The sequence below is a fragment of the Schistocerca serialis genome, unplaced genomic scaffold (genome assembly GCF_023864345.2).
Source record: "Schistocerca serialis cubense isolate TAMUIC-IGC-003099 unplaced genomic scaffold, iqSchSeri2.2 HiC_scaffold_1261, whole genome shotgun sequence".
In the NCBI taxonomy this organism is placed as follows: Eukaryota; Metazoa; Arthropoda; class Insecta; order Orthoptera; family Acrididae; genus Schistocerca; species Schistocerca serialis.
Genome location: NW_026047471.1, coordinates 3,894,006 through 3,910,901, shown reverse-complemented (window position 1 = coordinate 3,910,901; position 16,896 = coordinate 3,894,006).

Sequence of the window (16,896 nt, the reverse complement as noted above, 5' to 3'; positions counted from 1 at the left end):
GAACGAATCTCACGCGCAAAAGCCTGTGAGCGAGCGCCTTGTACAAAGGCAAGGGGCAGGGATAGTGTTTTGGCAGAGTGCATGGTACGAGCCGCACCGGGAAGATGACGTCAATGATGTCGTCCCTTAGTGCCAGCCACTCCTCTCGCCAGAGAGGCAGAATTCTGCAGGGATATCAGAGCCATACAAAAGGACTTCAGTCTGTGCCACAGTAGCTGTCCTGAGAAAACTGGTGTCTTAGCTGCGTTAACCAGGAGTATCCATTATTGATGCAACTGAAACTGCGGTTTGAAAGCTATTCTAAAGATGAAGACCCATGAAATAATTTTCATTTGTATCACAACTATTCACTCTTGCAAATTCCTTATTCACGAAAACTGCTCTTTGCGGTAACGTATAAAAGGATGTTCACTCTGATTGACCTTCAAATACAAATCTCTAACCATCATCACGATTTCACGTCATTGAGTAGCACGTTATATGAATATAACAATCAATAAAGTTCATATCTCAAGTGATCAGGCAACTAAAATAACATTACGCACAGCCTGTTTCTGATTTACGTTTCCTAAAAAACAGGAGCAGAGGTAATTTTAACTGGACTATTTCCAGGTACCTCTTTTACTTTCGTTTCTAATTGTCTCCAAAGACATTCAAGACATTATAAACACTACTGTGACGTACTGACGCTACATTCAAACACTCTTATTAAATAATCTACGATGTTAGATCTCTCAAAAGACGACTTTGCAAGAGCGTTTCTGCTATCTGGCTATATATCCGACGGCATCATCACAAATTTGACTACCAAGGCAGAGCAGGCATTAACCACCCAAATCATAGAACTACTCATAGAATTACTCCTATAGCAACACACTGCGTTATACTGAAAAGACAATTCTTCGAAATTTAGCGTTGTTTACAGCTTTCTGTGTGCGAGAATGATTGTAATCTTCTTTCAACAAGTCCGCGCTCTTTCCCTCGAAACCAGCTGGTACAGCCCGCCTCTCGTGGTCGTGCGGTAGCGTTCTCGCTTCCCACGCCCTGGTTCCCGGGTTCGATTCCCGGCGGGGTCAGGGATTTTCTCTGCCTCGTGATGGCTGGGTGTTGTGTGCTGTCCTTAGGTTAGTTAGGTTTAAGTAGTTCTAAGTTCTAGGGGACTGATGACCATAGATGTTAAGTCCCATAGTGCTCAGAGCCCTTTGAACCCCCCCAGCTGGTACATGCATGGGTGAATGATGGATTTGAGTTTCGGATGCATGACATCTGGGTCATTAGAACCCATACAGGTTTTGCTGTCATATGATAATGGTGCTTATGTGTTTTGATATGAGACACATATGTACAGTTTCACAGGAAGATTCTAAAAAGTAAATAATTACTGACTCTTGATTGCAAGTTGTACAAAATAAACGTAAAAATATACGATCAAAAACGAAAAAAGCCGGCTGAAGTGTCCGTGCGGTTCTAGGCGCTGCAGTCTGGAACCGTGTGGCCGATACGGTTGCAGGTTCGAATCCTGCCTCGGGCATGGATGTGTGTGATGTCCTTAGGTTAGTTAGGTTTAACTAGTTCTAGGTTCTGGGGGACTAATGACCTCAGAAGTTGAGTCCCATATTGCTCAGAGCCATTTTTTGAAAAACGCAAAAACATTTAAAGGCTATTGTACATTCGCTATTGAATGGTACATATTAACGAGCTATTCCGAAGAACATTAAAATACTGTAGATGTACTAACAGTCTAGGCAAGAGACCAGATAACATGCAGAACATAAAGTTTCTTTTCTTTTTTTTTTTTTTTTTTTTTTTTTTACATTCATTTCATGGCTGCATGAAATAGATGGTAGGTCACTTCCAGACAAATTTCGGCTCTTTTTCCTGAATACAGAATGCAATCAGCCGAAATGTGGCCAGTTTAACTCGTATGTCACAATAACCACTAATCGACGAATTTTTTGTTGGAGGCCGTCATGTGTAATGGGGCAGTGCTCTACACATGGTCTTGTTAGTTCTACTCCTTTCCACGAGAGTGACTGGAATAATATCTGCCTCGGCTTTGTAGTAGGCTTCACGCGGCGTAGCTCATTGGTTTGTGTCTCCAGCCATTCGTTCTTCTGCTGATACATAAGAGTTCTTCAAAGGTGCGAGGTGGTTGCGTGTCATGTAGTGTCACCACGGGTTACCACGGACAGCATTTCCAGCGTACTCACATGTGATTAATATCTATTTAACGCGACGCTTGGAACGGAGAATGTTATGATATTTCGAGCGATTTTCTTCATTTGGACACATTTTCTCAACACTCGAAGAGTACTAAGGGTCTGAGGACTATGGGACTTAACATCTGAGGTCATCAGTCCCCTAGAACTTAGAACTACTTAAACCTAACTAACCTAAGGACATCGCATACATCCATGCCCGAGGCAGGATCCGAACCTTCCATCGTAGCGGTCGCGCGGAAAATTGCTAACTGTGTAAGACGCAGTCTCTGTTAAATCAATTTCTTGGTACCATTTCAGTGAAATACTACAGCAGATTGACAGATTCTGAGGTGACAGTCATGCATCAGAATTTACTCTGACGTCAATAGGAGATCTGTTGATTTGTTATGTGATGTGGAAAACATGCGATAGCTGTAAAGAAGGTTTTGATATAAGTTTTCTTCACCAAGGCAACAATTAACTTTTATATAGTGTTTTCTGTATTAAACTATCGTAACAAAATGTTACCACTGTAATATTTTTTTACGTCGACATAAATATGGTGCTTCCTAACAAAGGTAATCGCTAACAAAACATTGCTCACTAAAAAATAGCTTTATGATGGTAACATGAATTTCTTCAGATATATTAGGGCATCGGAGCAGGTTTTACAAAAAAGAAAAAAAAATGTTTTGCATTACAAGTTGGCGATTTGCACTAGTAGACTAGAGGACAAAACAACCAGGATTTCAATCGGAACAGCACACAGTTGTGTTGCACCGAATACGATGGGTGACTATAAAGTTTTAATCTTCACCACGAAAAAGATATCGTTGCGTAACTAATATTTTTATACGTACATGTCTGGAATCTTGGAGCACGTTGAAATCCTCGCTCTCCAGTTCCGTCGTACACCAGTAGCGAAACCAAAATAAAATGACGCAGCGCATTTCCATTACGATTTCATTCATTTGTGATGCGGGGATTTCAATGTGTGCCTACATTAAGAGATGTACCTATAAAAAATCAGTTTCGTAATTTTATTTTTTCGCGTTAATGATTAAAACTTTACGACTACCTACGTCTGTCTGGTATACTCTGAGTGCGATTTTGATATAGCATACTACGCATTCGCTCGGAATTGTTTTAACGAAAGAGAGAGAGAGAGAAAGAGAGATAGAGAGAGAGGGAGAGAGAGAGAGAGAGAGAAAAAGAGAGAGAGAGAGGGGGGGGGGGGAGAGAATAGGTTGTAAGAGAGAAAATCAAGCAAGGATAATTATTATAATCCGAAGCGGACTTTTACTACAAAATTGCGCTAAAGAGCAACTGTACAATTAGATAACTACAAATCTACATTCAACTACAAATCAAATTTTAAGTTTCTTACAGATTCGATTTATAACTACTGCCAAGTGTCTAGAAAACTAAGAACATATTGATAACTGCAATCATTGTTAACAAAGCTATTTCGAAATAGAAAGTGTAATGCAACCCATTTCCGTTCAACACGTCAAGTACTGTTTAAGAACTGAGCAACAGCAGATGCAACTTACCAACCCATGATGGAATATATAACGAATATAGCGATAGCGGAAGCCCCGGCAGCATCCATGATCGATAATTTACAGCTGACTAGTTACTCTTTGATATACATATTGTTATCTCTGCCGCGCGGTGACTAATCTCAACCTGCATGTAAATAAGAGACTGATAACAGCCATTGACTATATCACCTTCATAAGTGGCACAGACCTACAATAACGTTACTTTTAACCCATTTCTATTGCACAGTATAATATAAAACATTGTAAGTACATGAGTATTAAAAAACCGCGAACTTGCTGTATCTACTATTATCCTCCTATTATGTTTTTTTGTAATATGTCTTTGCAGGCGCTTGGAAATGGCAAAAAAGCTGACATCGCAATAGCACAATAAAATACTTGCAGCTATAAGCGAACTTGACATCATTAACAAAAGAGAATTGAAGATTACCGCTCCCCAGGATATGTGCCAAGGTCACATTGTGAATCCTGATACCATTCGAAAACCGTAGAAGACGTCGTGTCGAATAGATAACCTGTCTGAGCACGATGTAGCTATAGTGATAAGTACAAAAGCAATATAATATCATAGGCTTTTTAAGATAAAACAATTATTTTAATGTTCAAAAGTACGACGAGTAAAAGTACATCATCCGATAAGCACCAATATCAACCAATAAACTAAGAGTTTCTATAATGTGACTTCGCAACTTTCAAAGAGTATTAATACATATAGTGACATTGAAAACGGAAGTACTTTCAATATCGGGCAATATTTTATGTTGTACTGTATGTACCATGAAGTAGACACAATATCAATTTCCGTTATCACCAGCAACTTTGAAAATAGTAACCATTTGGTCAGAATGTCTTCTGCTTGTTTGCTGGTTGATACGTGATTCACTCTAAACTCCTGTTCATTAACTAGCCGACGAATGTAAAAGATACCTTGTCTGTTTGGCTTTATATAGCTTTCAAAATCCTGATCGGTGAAAAATTTGCTAGCACTTTTGTTATCAGTTTGCAGAATAAAACTGAAGATTCATCGACAGTTACAATTTTTTTCAGAAGTCGATCTAACCTTGTAAGTGATTTGGAAGCCTCACTTGCAGCCACATATTCTGTCTCCATCGAGGTAAGAGCAACAGACTGCTTTAATTTACCATTGCCCATAATTATTCCTCCGTGAAAATTGAGTATAAAGCCAACTCTTGATTGGCTTGTGCATTTACTCCCACCGTGATCAGCATCACTGTACGCTTCGACATATCAGTCTCCATTGTACTCAAACGTAATGCCATCTGAAATTGTTAATTTAAGATATCTGAGTATTAGTCTGGGCAATGCAGAAAGTATCTGTGTTAGTAAGTTCTCCACTCTCGATGCAACATTAACAGCGTATCTTGAGTCTGATCTTGTACCCTGCATTGAATATATCAAACTTCCGACTATTTCTTGATGGATTTCAGAGTTTTAAAAGGAGATGACTCATCCAGTATTCATCGTGGTTCAATTGGTAAATCTCTCTAGAATTGTCTCCACATATGCTGTCTGATTTACTTGAATGTAGTTGTCAAATTTCTTGATTTGCAAGCACTGGTAGTAATCGACATTTTCTACCGTTATATCAAACGTTTTTCGAACTGGTCAATAAATTTAGTTATTACGTCAACAGAGCCCAATCCATAAATATAAAAAATCAGTACCAGGCTTTTAGTACAGAAGAAAAACGGATCTGAATAGCTCTCCCGTAAATTACATTCACTGAGAAATTTAACGAGACATTCATACCAGTATTTTGAGGCTTGCTTTAAACCGTACAGGCTCTTCAGCAATTTACATACACGCACTGTACCATCATGATAGTTCAAAAAATGGTTCAAATGGCTCTGAGCACTATGGGACTTAACTTCTGAGGTCATCAGTCCCCTAGAACTTAGAACTACTTAAACCTAACTAACCTAAGAACATGACACACATCCATGCCAGAGGCAGGATTCGAACCTGCGACCGTAGCGGTCGCGCTGTTCCAGACTGTAGCGCCTAGAACACCCCGGCCGGCATCATTATAGTCCTGTGGTCGATACATGTAAATTTCCTCCTTCCAAATATCCCCGTCTATGTATATACACATACATATTCGGCAAGCTACCGAAAGGTGTTTAGCAGAAGTATCTTGTACCACTACTAGTCATTTTTTTCCTGTTCCACTCGCAAAATAGTGCGAGCGGAAAACACTGTCTAAATGCCTCCGTATGGGCCCTAATTTCTCTTATCTTCGTGGTCCTCACGCGAAATGTACGTTGGCTGCAGTAGAATCGTTGTGCAGGTAGCTTCACTGAAAGTTCTCTAAATTTTCTCAATAGTTTTTGGCGAGAAGGTCGTCCTCACTCGACGGAGTCTCATCTGAGTTCACGAAGCATCTACGTAATACTCTCGTTCCAATTGAAGCTACCGTTAATAAATCTAGCAGTCCATCTCTGAATTGTCTCAATGTCTCCCGTTAGTCCGATATGTTCTGGATCCCAAGCATTCGAGCAATACTCAAGAATGAGTCACACCAATATTCTGTACGTGATCTCTTTTATAAATGAGCTAAACTTTTCTGAAATTCTTCCATTAAACCGAAGTTGACCATTCGCCTTTGACTATCAAGCAGCACACCACTAATGCTGTATTCGAACGTTGGTGATTGTTTTCCTTACTCATCTGCATTAACATATTTTTCTGCGTTTAGAGGGAGCTACCGTTCATCATACCGACCGTCTTGCATCCTCGAGAAGTAACTCAACGTCGACATCTTCCCGTACTCCACATCCTGATCAGGAAACAGCCGTATATTGCTGCTTACTCTGTTCGTTAGATCATTTATGCATACAGGGAGTAAGAGCGGTTCTGTCACACTTGCCTGACGAACTCCTGATGACACCATTGAGAAAAGAAATCTCTACGTCAAACTGCTTTACACGCCAATCATATCGAATTGCAGCACTCAATAGAGCTCTCACAGTCCCTTATTTTCCTACAAGGCTAAAAGGGTCAGCATAATTTAGTAGAAATCTTTGGGTAACCCTTTTGCCACCAAACGGGCCTTTAGTCGAACCAATATATTATAAATCGGCTTCGAGTCGCCATATTTGTTTTAGTTTCATAAATCAGTTTTTCTGTTTTACTCTTCTAATTTATCTATGTCTCCGTCGCTTCCTTCCATTCGTCAGAATTTTTGGACTCCAATGCTTCACAGTGACATAGTGCTTTCTTCATATTTAACAGTTAAAATAAACTGTTTTCCTTTGTCTTCATTCCTTGCTCCTAACTTACTTTTAACTTGGCCGTCAGCGTCACAAGTGAGCGCTAACATCCGCGTTGCTTGTAACTGGATCTTGAAATTGTTGACGCTCCTCGTCAAAATCAACATTTTTCTCGTCGAGTTCCTGTAGCAGTTTCCTTTTCATCTAAATCATAGTCAACGCTACTTGTAATCTCTTGAGTCACTGGCTTCTATAACAGTTTGTAGCTATATTATATATCTTTAAATACACTGACACACCTTTTTTCAGCAAAATAAAATCGGGTTCCATAATCATATAACCCACCACATCCCTTTTTGAAGCTTCAGCACCAAACTTCTTCAGTTTTTGCGTGGAAATTCCGTGCGTAACATTCCTTTCAAATACCATCAAATTGTCAAAACGCTCTTACTTCTTCAAGAATATTTCAACTGAATTTTCACCTTCAATTTTCTAGGTACTAAATCGATTCAGAGTGTCTCTTACAGCCAGAATTGCCGCACTCCATACTGCTTGTGGAAGGTTTTCACTAGAGCAGAGACAAGAACATGACATTTTACATATGATCTTATTATATCGCTCAGTAATTTCGTTATGGCGAGGAGTGTGTGTTACGAAACACAGTAACGTCAGTTTGGGTCCTTACAATTTCAGTGAAGAATGGTAAATTTTCTTTAATTTCATTTTTATGTCACAAAAGTTTTTTAACTCGAAACTGGAAAAGTCCTCTTCATAAATATCGAAATACCGAAGGCACTGTAAATTATCCTTTTTTTCCGTCGGTCTGAAAATCTCAGCGTGGACTAATTATCCAGGTTCAGTAAATTTCTGCATTCTTACTCCAATCGCCAGCCGATGATGTTTACCAAAGATGCACACCTCATAAACGCTGCTACTAATGGTTGTCTTTGTACAAAGATCCTTCAGAAACCGATGCACATGTTTGTATTGATGACACATTCACATGTCATCTCTGTACGGTGTCACCAGTTTCAGCAATAACACAAGACTTTTGTAGAATAACAACTTTGAAAGCCAAATGGAAAGCTCATTTTCACAAATGCATGCACCAACAGTAATAGCAATTTTGTTTTCGAAAAGTACAGACGATTTTCCGTTATATTGAGTTATTTGATCAGTTTCTTTGTGTACAGCATTCTTAACAGAAAATAAGTTACAAGATGCATGTTAACAAAACCAGACACCTTCAAAATATCGTTTTGTCCATTTATAAGAGGCATTCGCCGGCCGGAGTGGCCGAGCGGTTCTAGGCGCTACAATTTGGAACTGCGCCACCGCTACGGTCGCAGGTTCGAACCCTGCCTCGGGCATGGATGTGTGTGATGTCCTTAGGTTAGTTAGGTTTAAGTAGTTCTAAGTTCTAGGGGACTGATGACCTCAGAAGTTAAGTCCCATAGTGCTCAGAGCCATTTGAACCATTTTATAAGAGATGTTCAAAAAGAAACGAGTCGGAGGCATAATTACAGAAACCAGTACCTGTATGTTAGAAGTATTGACCCTGGCTGTTGAGACGTTTATCCTACTGTGATACAATGTGGTGAATGGCTGTCTCCTAAAATTCCCTGTTGTGCGACATAAACCAGTTCCGCACGTACAGCTGGACGTCGTCCGAGGTGAATCGTTTGCCCCTCAGAGCCTTTTTAAGGGGACCAAAAATGGCGTTATCACAGGGAAAGAGGTCCGGACTGTATGGAGGGTGGCCGAGAACCTCCCATTTCAAGTCCACCTGTACGTGCGGAACTGGTTAACATCGCGGCCCCGGGAATTTTATGAGACAGCCATTCATCACCCTGTGTCACAGTGGGACAAGTGTCTCAACAGCCAGGGTCAGTACTTCTAACATACTGGTACTGGTTTCTGTAATTATGCCTCCGGCTCGTTTCTTTTTGAACGCTCCTTATATATCCACTAAATACCGTCACATTAATTCGACCAGTAGGAAATACTTTACTTGGGAAAAGAATCTGGCACTATCCATCTTTCGTGGAATTTCAAATGGCTAATAAGCGTGTGACGGACATGTCATGTCATGACATGATGTGGTGAATCATTGTCAATGTATCACACAACACTATCCAATTTGTTTATATCTGTAGAAGGAATGCTGCTTCACACCATTAAAAGTTTCTTCTCGATAATCGAAGTATTTGTACTGCTACAATTTCTTGAGCGTCCCGCCGACGTTACACAAGTAGACAACATAGCACAGTCTTTTGTTTTTTCTATGCTAGGACACTCGTTTGATCGCTAGCTCTTTTTCTGCATCCAAAGCAGCACAAACCTGTATTACATTGTTGTGATAAGGGACCTCCTTTGCTTCATGAAAAACATTTTCTATCTTGATTGCTTTTGTAGTGAGATACTTTGGTGCATTTACTTCAGACATTGTTATATTATTCGTCTTGCTGTTTGTTTTCAGAATAATTTGCCTTCATTTGCCACATTATTGCAGTAGTTAACATTTTCATCATTACGATCTATTAATTTCGACTCATTTTTATACCGCTTTTCTAACTGATTGTATGTTACCTCTTCCGCAGCTACATCGCGCCAGTGTGAAATAATTAAGTTTTTATGTCATAGTTTAGTATTCGTATCTATTTCAATACAACCTGCATATATGTTTGACATGCGCTGTTCAGTTTTTGCGCGTACTCTGGCTTTCGTGCTGGTCAAATATGCTATGTTAGCTGTGATTCAGAAACGCACATGACTGTCGGTCTTAGCACAATCTGTGATCGCCGGTCGAGCGGTTTTACCTAGTCTCTTAGGTAAAGCACTTAGCAGAAAGGGCGCGAGGAAGAAAGGTCGCTAGCTCACTTTTTCTGGAGCACGCTCTTATATGTGTGTGTGTGTGTGTGTGTGTGTGTGTGTGTGTGTGTGTGTGTGTGAGAGAGAGAGAGAGAGAGAGAGAGAGAGAGAGAGAGAGAGAGAGAGGGGGGGGATATTTAACTTTAAAATATTTTTGTCATTACATATCTTCTCTCAATTTAATTATTGGGATCACACATTGTAAACTGATTCAACCAAGTCATCACACATCCTTGCTCAATTGTCATATAAATGCTGTGCTTGGGAACGTTTTATTATGACGGTTTTCGATATACGTAATATGTCATATATTAGCCAGCTAGGACGTTGTTCGGAGCCTCTTGTCGTATTGGTGTGTGTGTGTGTGTGTGTGTGTGTGTGTGTGTGTGTTGATACGATATTATCATGGATGGTTGTCGGCCCGAATGGCAAAAAGCTCAGTGTTGGCTCGCTAATTTACGGAATATTACGTAAATCGAAATGAAACATAATTAAACGTTGCCAAGCACAAACTATGCGTGAAAAATGAGCAACGAAATATAATGACTACTTGGCTGAAGGCCACGTGAACGTGAAACTAGCCTCACAGAAGAAAACATTGTAATTATCAGTTTGAAGGATCAGTTTACTGAATGGCATTCTAATACTTAAACTGAGAGGAGATATGTAATGACAAAAAATTTTGAAGCTGATGCTCTCTCTAACTCACACTCGCGAACAAACTCATCATGGTTTGGGATTTGTTACGTTGAAATGTGTAGTGTGATCGAAACTTCCTGGACAGGAAATTCTTGGTAAATTTGAGGTTTTGCGTATCCGTCGTGATTATAGAGCACCAAGTCATATGTTTTACCAGGCAATGATAATGGAGACCAGAGAAGCAGCGGTTACGAAATAAGGATGTTCTCTGATATTACATAAAAATTATGGTTGTGTGTGTTTCGAGGTATTGTTATTTAGTTGTGGTTATTTAAGTTACTATGGGAAATCGGGGACATCATGGCGAGTATTATGTAGAAAATGACAGAGCGTCTAAAAGCGGTATTTATGGGATTACATGTCTGTTGTGTCCCATGTAAGCTGTTGTTCGAGGTACGTCTGAATTCATCTACAATATAAAGATCGACGTCGTGAGTTTGTTTCTAGAATAAGATGTCCTTTGTCCCCGATGTCCGAATGCACTCTTTCCCCGAGGGAATGCAGCTGTACTGCATGGTTAAATGATGATGGCATCCTCGTAGGTAAAATATTCCGGAGGACTTGACCCACCAACCACTCTGAGGGATCTACGCCGAGTCGCCATTGAGAAGTGGGACAATCTGGACCAACAGTCTCTTGATGAACTTGCGGATAGTATGCCACGACGAATACAGGCATGCATCAGTGCAAGAGGAAGAGCTACTGGGTATTAGAGGTACCCATGTGTGCAGCATTCTGGACCACCATCTCTGATGCTCTCGCGGTATGGTGGTACAACATGCAATGTGTGGTTTTCATGAGCAATAAAAAGGGCGGAAATGATTTTTATGTTTATCTTCATTCCAATTTTCTGCACAGGTTCCGGAACTCTCGGAACGACGTGATGCAAAACTTTTTTGGATGTGTGTATAAAATCTCTCTCTTGCACCTCTATGTTCCCATGTGAAGAAACTGCAACGAGAGTACACACAGGTAAGTGTCAACTGTCCGTTAATTCTGCAAGGATGCTAGAATTTTTACTAATTCGCCGCACTGCTTTTCACACTTGCAAATCAGAGTTTGAACAGGATTTTCCCTGATATCAGTCAGGACATTACCGATTGCTTGCATTATATGAATAGCCGTGGTCCTAAAAGGGAAAAAAAGAATGGGTGACCAGTACTCGCTAGTTTCGACATCGCAGGACATCACGTGTCTTTGTGCGCAATTATGCTATTCTAGTGCAACGTGGCCTCATTGTATGCTGATTATTTGTTGTTCCACATGACAATACGTGAAATCCTAAATTACGTTCGTGTTTCAGTACTTTTGGTTCCTGCAACTTCAGTATACATTTCTGCTAATATATAAATAAGTATTGGTCAGTTTGAAACAAGAAGAGAACAACATGTAATCTTCCCAACTTCAAAGGATGTGTATTTGTAATATGTGAAAAATGCAACATGAGCCTTTGCTTGGATAAGGAAAACTGCTAGCGTTTATTCCACATCTGACTGAAGTACGCTAAAGTGTACTGTAGAGACCCATTATTTTGAAAATTTTATTTCTTACACTTCATTTTTTCACAAGATTTTGCAAAGATACTATAACAAGATTTCTATTTGTCTCCATTTATATTTGGGTATTGGAAAATGTAATCAGATACACATACTTTTGTTTGTATAGAAAACGACAAATGATAATTTTTCAAAAACATGGAGTATTTTTTAAACATTTTTCATCTATCCTTCCACGAACACGGCACAAGAAAGTAATTATTAGCTTCCATTTATTAAAAGCACTGAATGAAGCGTTAAAGTGTGGTTAAATATAGTTACATGGAGAGGAAGGGTTTATTGTCTTGTGACATCTGAGACGTTATCCGCTGCCGGCCGTAGTGGCCGTGCGGTTCTAGGCACTACAGTCTGGAACAGCGAGACCGCTACGGTCGCAGGTTCGAATCCTGCCTCGGGCATGGATGTGTGTGATGTCTTTAGGTTAGTTAGGTTTAAGTAGTTCTAAGTTCTAGGGGACTGATGACCTTAGAAGTTGAGTCCCATAGTGTTCAGAGCCATTTGAGCCATTTTTCGTTATCCGCTACTGCACTTTAACTTAAATGACACTAAATTATTTCCGTTACGTTTAAGTATTCATTATAGTCAGATATATGTTCAATATCAGTTCAGTGCGCGTGTATATTATAAGTCGTTACAATTACATAGTCATTATCAATTCACTGCGAATATACGTTCATTATCAGACCGTTCCATATTTATATTCAGTATTAGTCACATGTACTATCCAATATTAGTCAGATGTGATTTTGTGTTCAGTATCCGTCAACATGTTCATTTGTAATCAGTATCAGTCAAGTGTATCTCTGTATTCAACATTATTCAAAGGTGCTCGTGAATTCAGTGAGACAGGATTCTCATGGTTTATGTAAAACCACTTCGAACCACTATGGCTTTCAGAAGTAACGCAAATATAGTCAAAGTCTTCCCATAAAATTTGCAAAAATCACTCATTTTGGGCACCGTCGTCGGTTGAGTTGCTTAACAAAGAAGGTTAAATCTATACGTCGTCAGATTTGGGTAAAAAATTTTGCAAACCACTGGATGCTTCCCACACCATATTACGAAACTTTTGTAGAAGCAAATCAGTCTTTTAGGCCGAGTGAATACCGCAAATTTTATGTTTTTTGTCCCAAATATCTTTAGTAGTTTTGCATTCACCAATGTGAAACAAAGGCTGTGTGTCGAGTGACAAAGTAAGGCGTTTCTTTGCTTTTCCATTAGCCTCCGTATATGCAGCGTGACTGTTATCGCAATTCTGAGCATTTTATTCAGGTTTAATTAACTCAGGACTAACGATCTCATAATCTTCATCACATTTTAAAATGGTCTTCATAACAACCCTGTGGGTTGTCAAAGTTTCTTAGGCAGTCAGCTTTTCAGAATGTTGCTGTACATCCTACATCGTCGCGTGTTTTTCACTTCCTCAGTGTCGAACTACAGTGCTCTCTCACCTTCTCTCGGGAGAAACTACGCCTTGTCTGGAAGCGGTGATGAACTCAGAACCTCAAGAGGGGATCAGCAGTCTGGCTCAAGTCGACTAGCTTTAAAAGATGATCGCAAGAGCTCCCACCCATCACTGAAAGGTGTGGTGCAGAGATAAGACACAAGCCTTGTATTTGTGATCAAAAGTCAGATACCAGACTGGTTATCCTCACTTGAGTTTATCGTAATTTCACGCCACGTGAATAATGGGAAACTGCCCAATCTCAATACGCGCACCCGGGAGCGTCATGCACAACGTTATGATCTCGAGTCTAATAGCGTGTTCTTCTACCATCGTTGCACAAAGTTCTATGGACTGTACCAGGATCTGAGAAGCAGCCGAGGCCGGGTCCATCAGACCCTCACCTTTAACGAACTGTCAGTTACTAATTTCGGTACTGCCACCGTATGACACCCATGTATCCCGGAAATCTGAAAAATATGGATTAAACATCAACAGGAGTTCATCACAGTATTCTGGATCCTACCCTTGTGGTATGTACCTTTAACAGGAGAAAATTGACTGAAGGCAACTACACACTGCATTGACATGAATGAAATGCTACATGCCAGTTTTTTTAGAACACTTGAAGAGGAGCGATTGGTGCAGTTGAAGCCTGCCGGGCCCATTACCGAAAGATCCGTGGATCAAAGGCATGCTGTGCTACCATTGATGAGGAAACTTTTCCATCGGCATTGGCTTGTGGAGTGGAAGTGTCTGGGCGTTATATGAGTGCAAATAGGTCACACACTTCAATACTTATTGTTGAAGTGTGTTGAACTATAACCATAATACTATTACAGGCTATAAAAGTGACTTATGTAATAAGAAAGAACAAAAATAAAATATGCTTAAAGGTTAAAATTTAGGCAATACAATTGAAATGGCATGGAACATGGATTTGGGGTGATAAACTCCTCTACATACGTAGTACGAACATTGTACACATTTATTTTACCTCTGGTATACGATTATATAAACAATAATGAACAATTAAGTTCGTGAGAACTGCAGTGATTGATTTAACAGAGAACAAGTTAAGCTGAGAAAATTATTGCTTTTGAATATTTCAGAAAATTTTTCTCTTTTATATTTTTGCCACATCTGAATTTTTAAATCTTGTGAGTACTAAAAATCTTTAACGAAGATTTAATCCAGATGTAAAAGAGAGCTGAAAATAAACGAGTAAGCCAACATAAGACGAATGTTAGAGATTTTCAGAGTGCCGAAGAAAGGGGCTCAAAGATAAAATAAAAGGAAAGTGTGGGTGATACACAGTTTCTATAAGAACGAAGTGGCTGTGACTAGACATTTTCATCAGAAGCAAGAAGCAAAAATTAGACATGGATGTGATCTTTCTACTCGTATACTCAATGCTGGGTCTAGGAAGCTATAGACCAAGTTCGTGAAACTGCTAAGGTGCATACCAAAATTAATGAGCAGGAGAAAGGCATCCTGCGTTGTGCAGAGAAGATTTAGAGAAGATTCCAGCAGAATGGAAAGGATTTTCTATAACTAGTATGGTATGAGAATTAACAAGCAAAATACAAAAGCAATGATATGTATTAATAACATGAACGTTTAAGAATAAGATTTGGAAAAGAGAAGCTAGAGATGATAAAGGAATTTAAATATTTGGAAATCTGGATTGCAAGGGATGGTAGAAGCCAGAAAGAAATTGTGAGGAGAATACAACAGCCCAAAACTGAATTTAATTTAAGAAAGAACTTACTCACCAGCAAGAAAATCAGTCTGGAAATAAGGAAATGGGTTATGAAACCTTTTGTCTGAGATTTTGTGCTACAGAAGGCTGATGAAGATCAGCTAGAGAGAAAGAGTCACCAGTGAAGAGAGACAAACTCGTAGGACACATTTTAAGATACAACACATCATTGTAACAATAACAGACGGCGATGTTGAAGAAAGGAATCGCAGAGGACGACCAAGGATGATACATACTGTAGATTATGGATGACGTGCGATGCACTAGATTCGCGGAAATGAAGAATTAGGCAGACAGAAGAGGGGATTGGCGTATTGCTGCAAACCAGCCTCAGGGTTGAACACTAAAGAAAGAGAAGACGACCAGAGACGAGCTCAACTCACGCATCACACACTTGCTTGATTCAGCTCATATTCTCCAACATACGGAGGATATAAAAAGATCACAAATTGCAAAGTGTTCACGATTCTTCGATCTTGGATCAGTGATCTTAAAGGAAGAGAACTGTGCCCATTTATCGCAAGAGTGCTTCAAAGATAACAGACAACTGGAAATACCAATGTTCTGTATCAGTTTTAACGCCTGATCAAAAGCAAACACGAACAGAATAATTTTAAAAGATTTAAAATTTTTACTTAAGCATAATTATACCAAGTGATGACGGGACTAATAGATGTGTATTTTTACGAATGTCTTAGGAATAACCCAGGCACATTTTGAGTACCAGGGCTGCTGATCCACACTGAGAAAACGGGCCAACATAATGGCCACTAGTGAAAGCTAAACAGAACTATCCGCAAGAACTCAAGAGCAATTTTCAGCAACAAGCTCTCGGTAACAGAACAGAGATTTTCACAAATCACATCCGACACTTAATCACATGCAAGGCAAGTTGTTTATCATTTGTTTCTTCGGTGGTCCTTGGTGAAATGAGGAAAACTGGCAGGACAACATCGACCAACCAAGGCAGCAGGAATGAGAGCCGTGCCGACTCAGACAACGCAAACCCTCGACCGTGAAGGCACAGGTAAGCAGAAATTATTCAAGTGGCGTAGGCGCACATTTCACAGTAAAGGATTGTCAACTGCAAAATGCCATCTTTGCGTCATTCACAGCTATCCCTCAACATATGACATTGTTACGCCTCACGTATGACCTACCAGGCCTGGTAAGAACGCTGTACACGAACTACGCTAATGCACTTTGGTAACAGTTCTATCTGCAACAGAGAATTACAACACTAATCATTTACGTACTCGCCGACTGTGTGTGCGTTTAGGAAGTTACATCGACATCTGACCATGTCTTCTAGGTGCTTCCCTCTTTTTGCTAGGCGGCGTACGTGTTACTCTACTGGCCATTAAAATTGCTACACCAAGAAGAAATGAAGATGATAAACAGGTATTCATTGGACAAATATATTATACTAGAAATGACATGTGATTACATTCTCACGCAGTTTGGGTGCATAGATCCTGAGAAATCAGTACCCAGAACAACCACATCTGACCGTAATAACGGCCTTGATACGCCTGGGCATTGAGCCAAACAGAGCATGGATGGCGTGC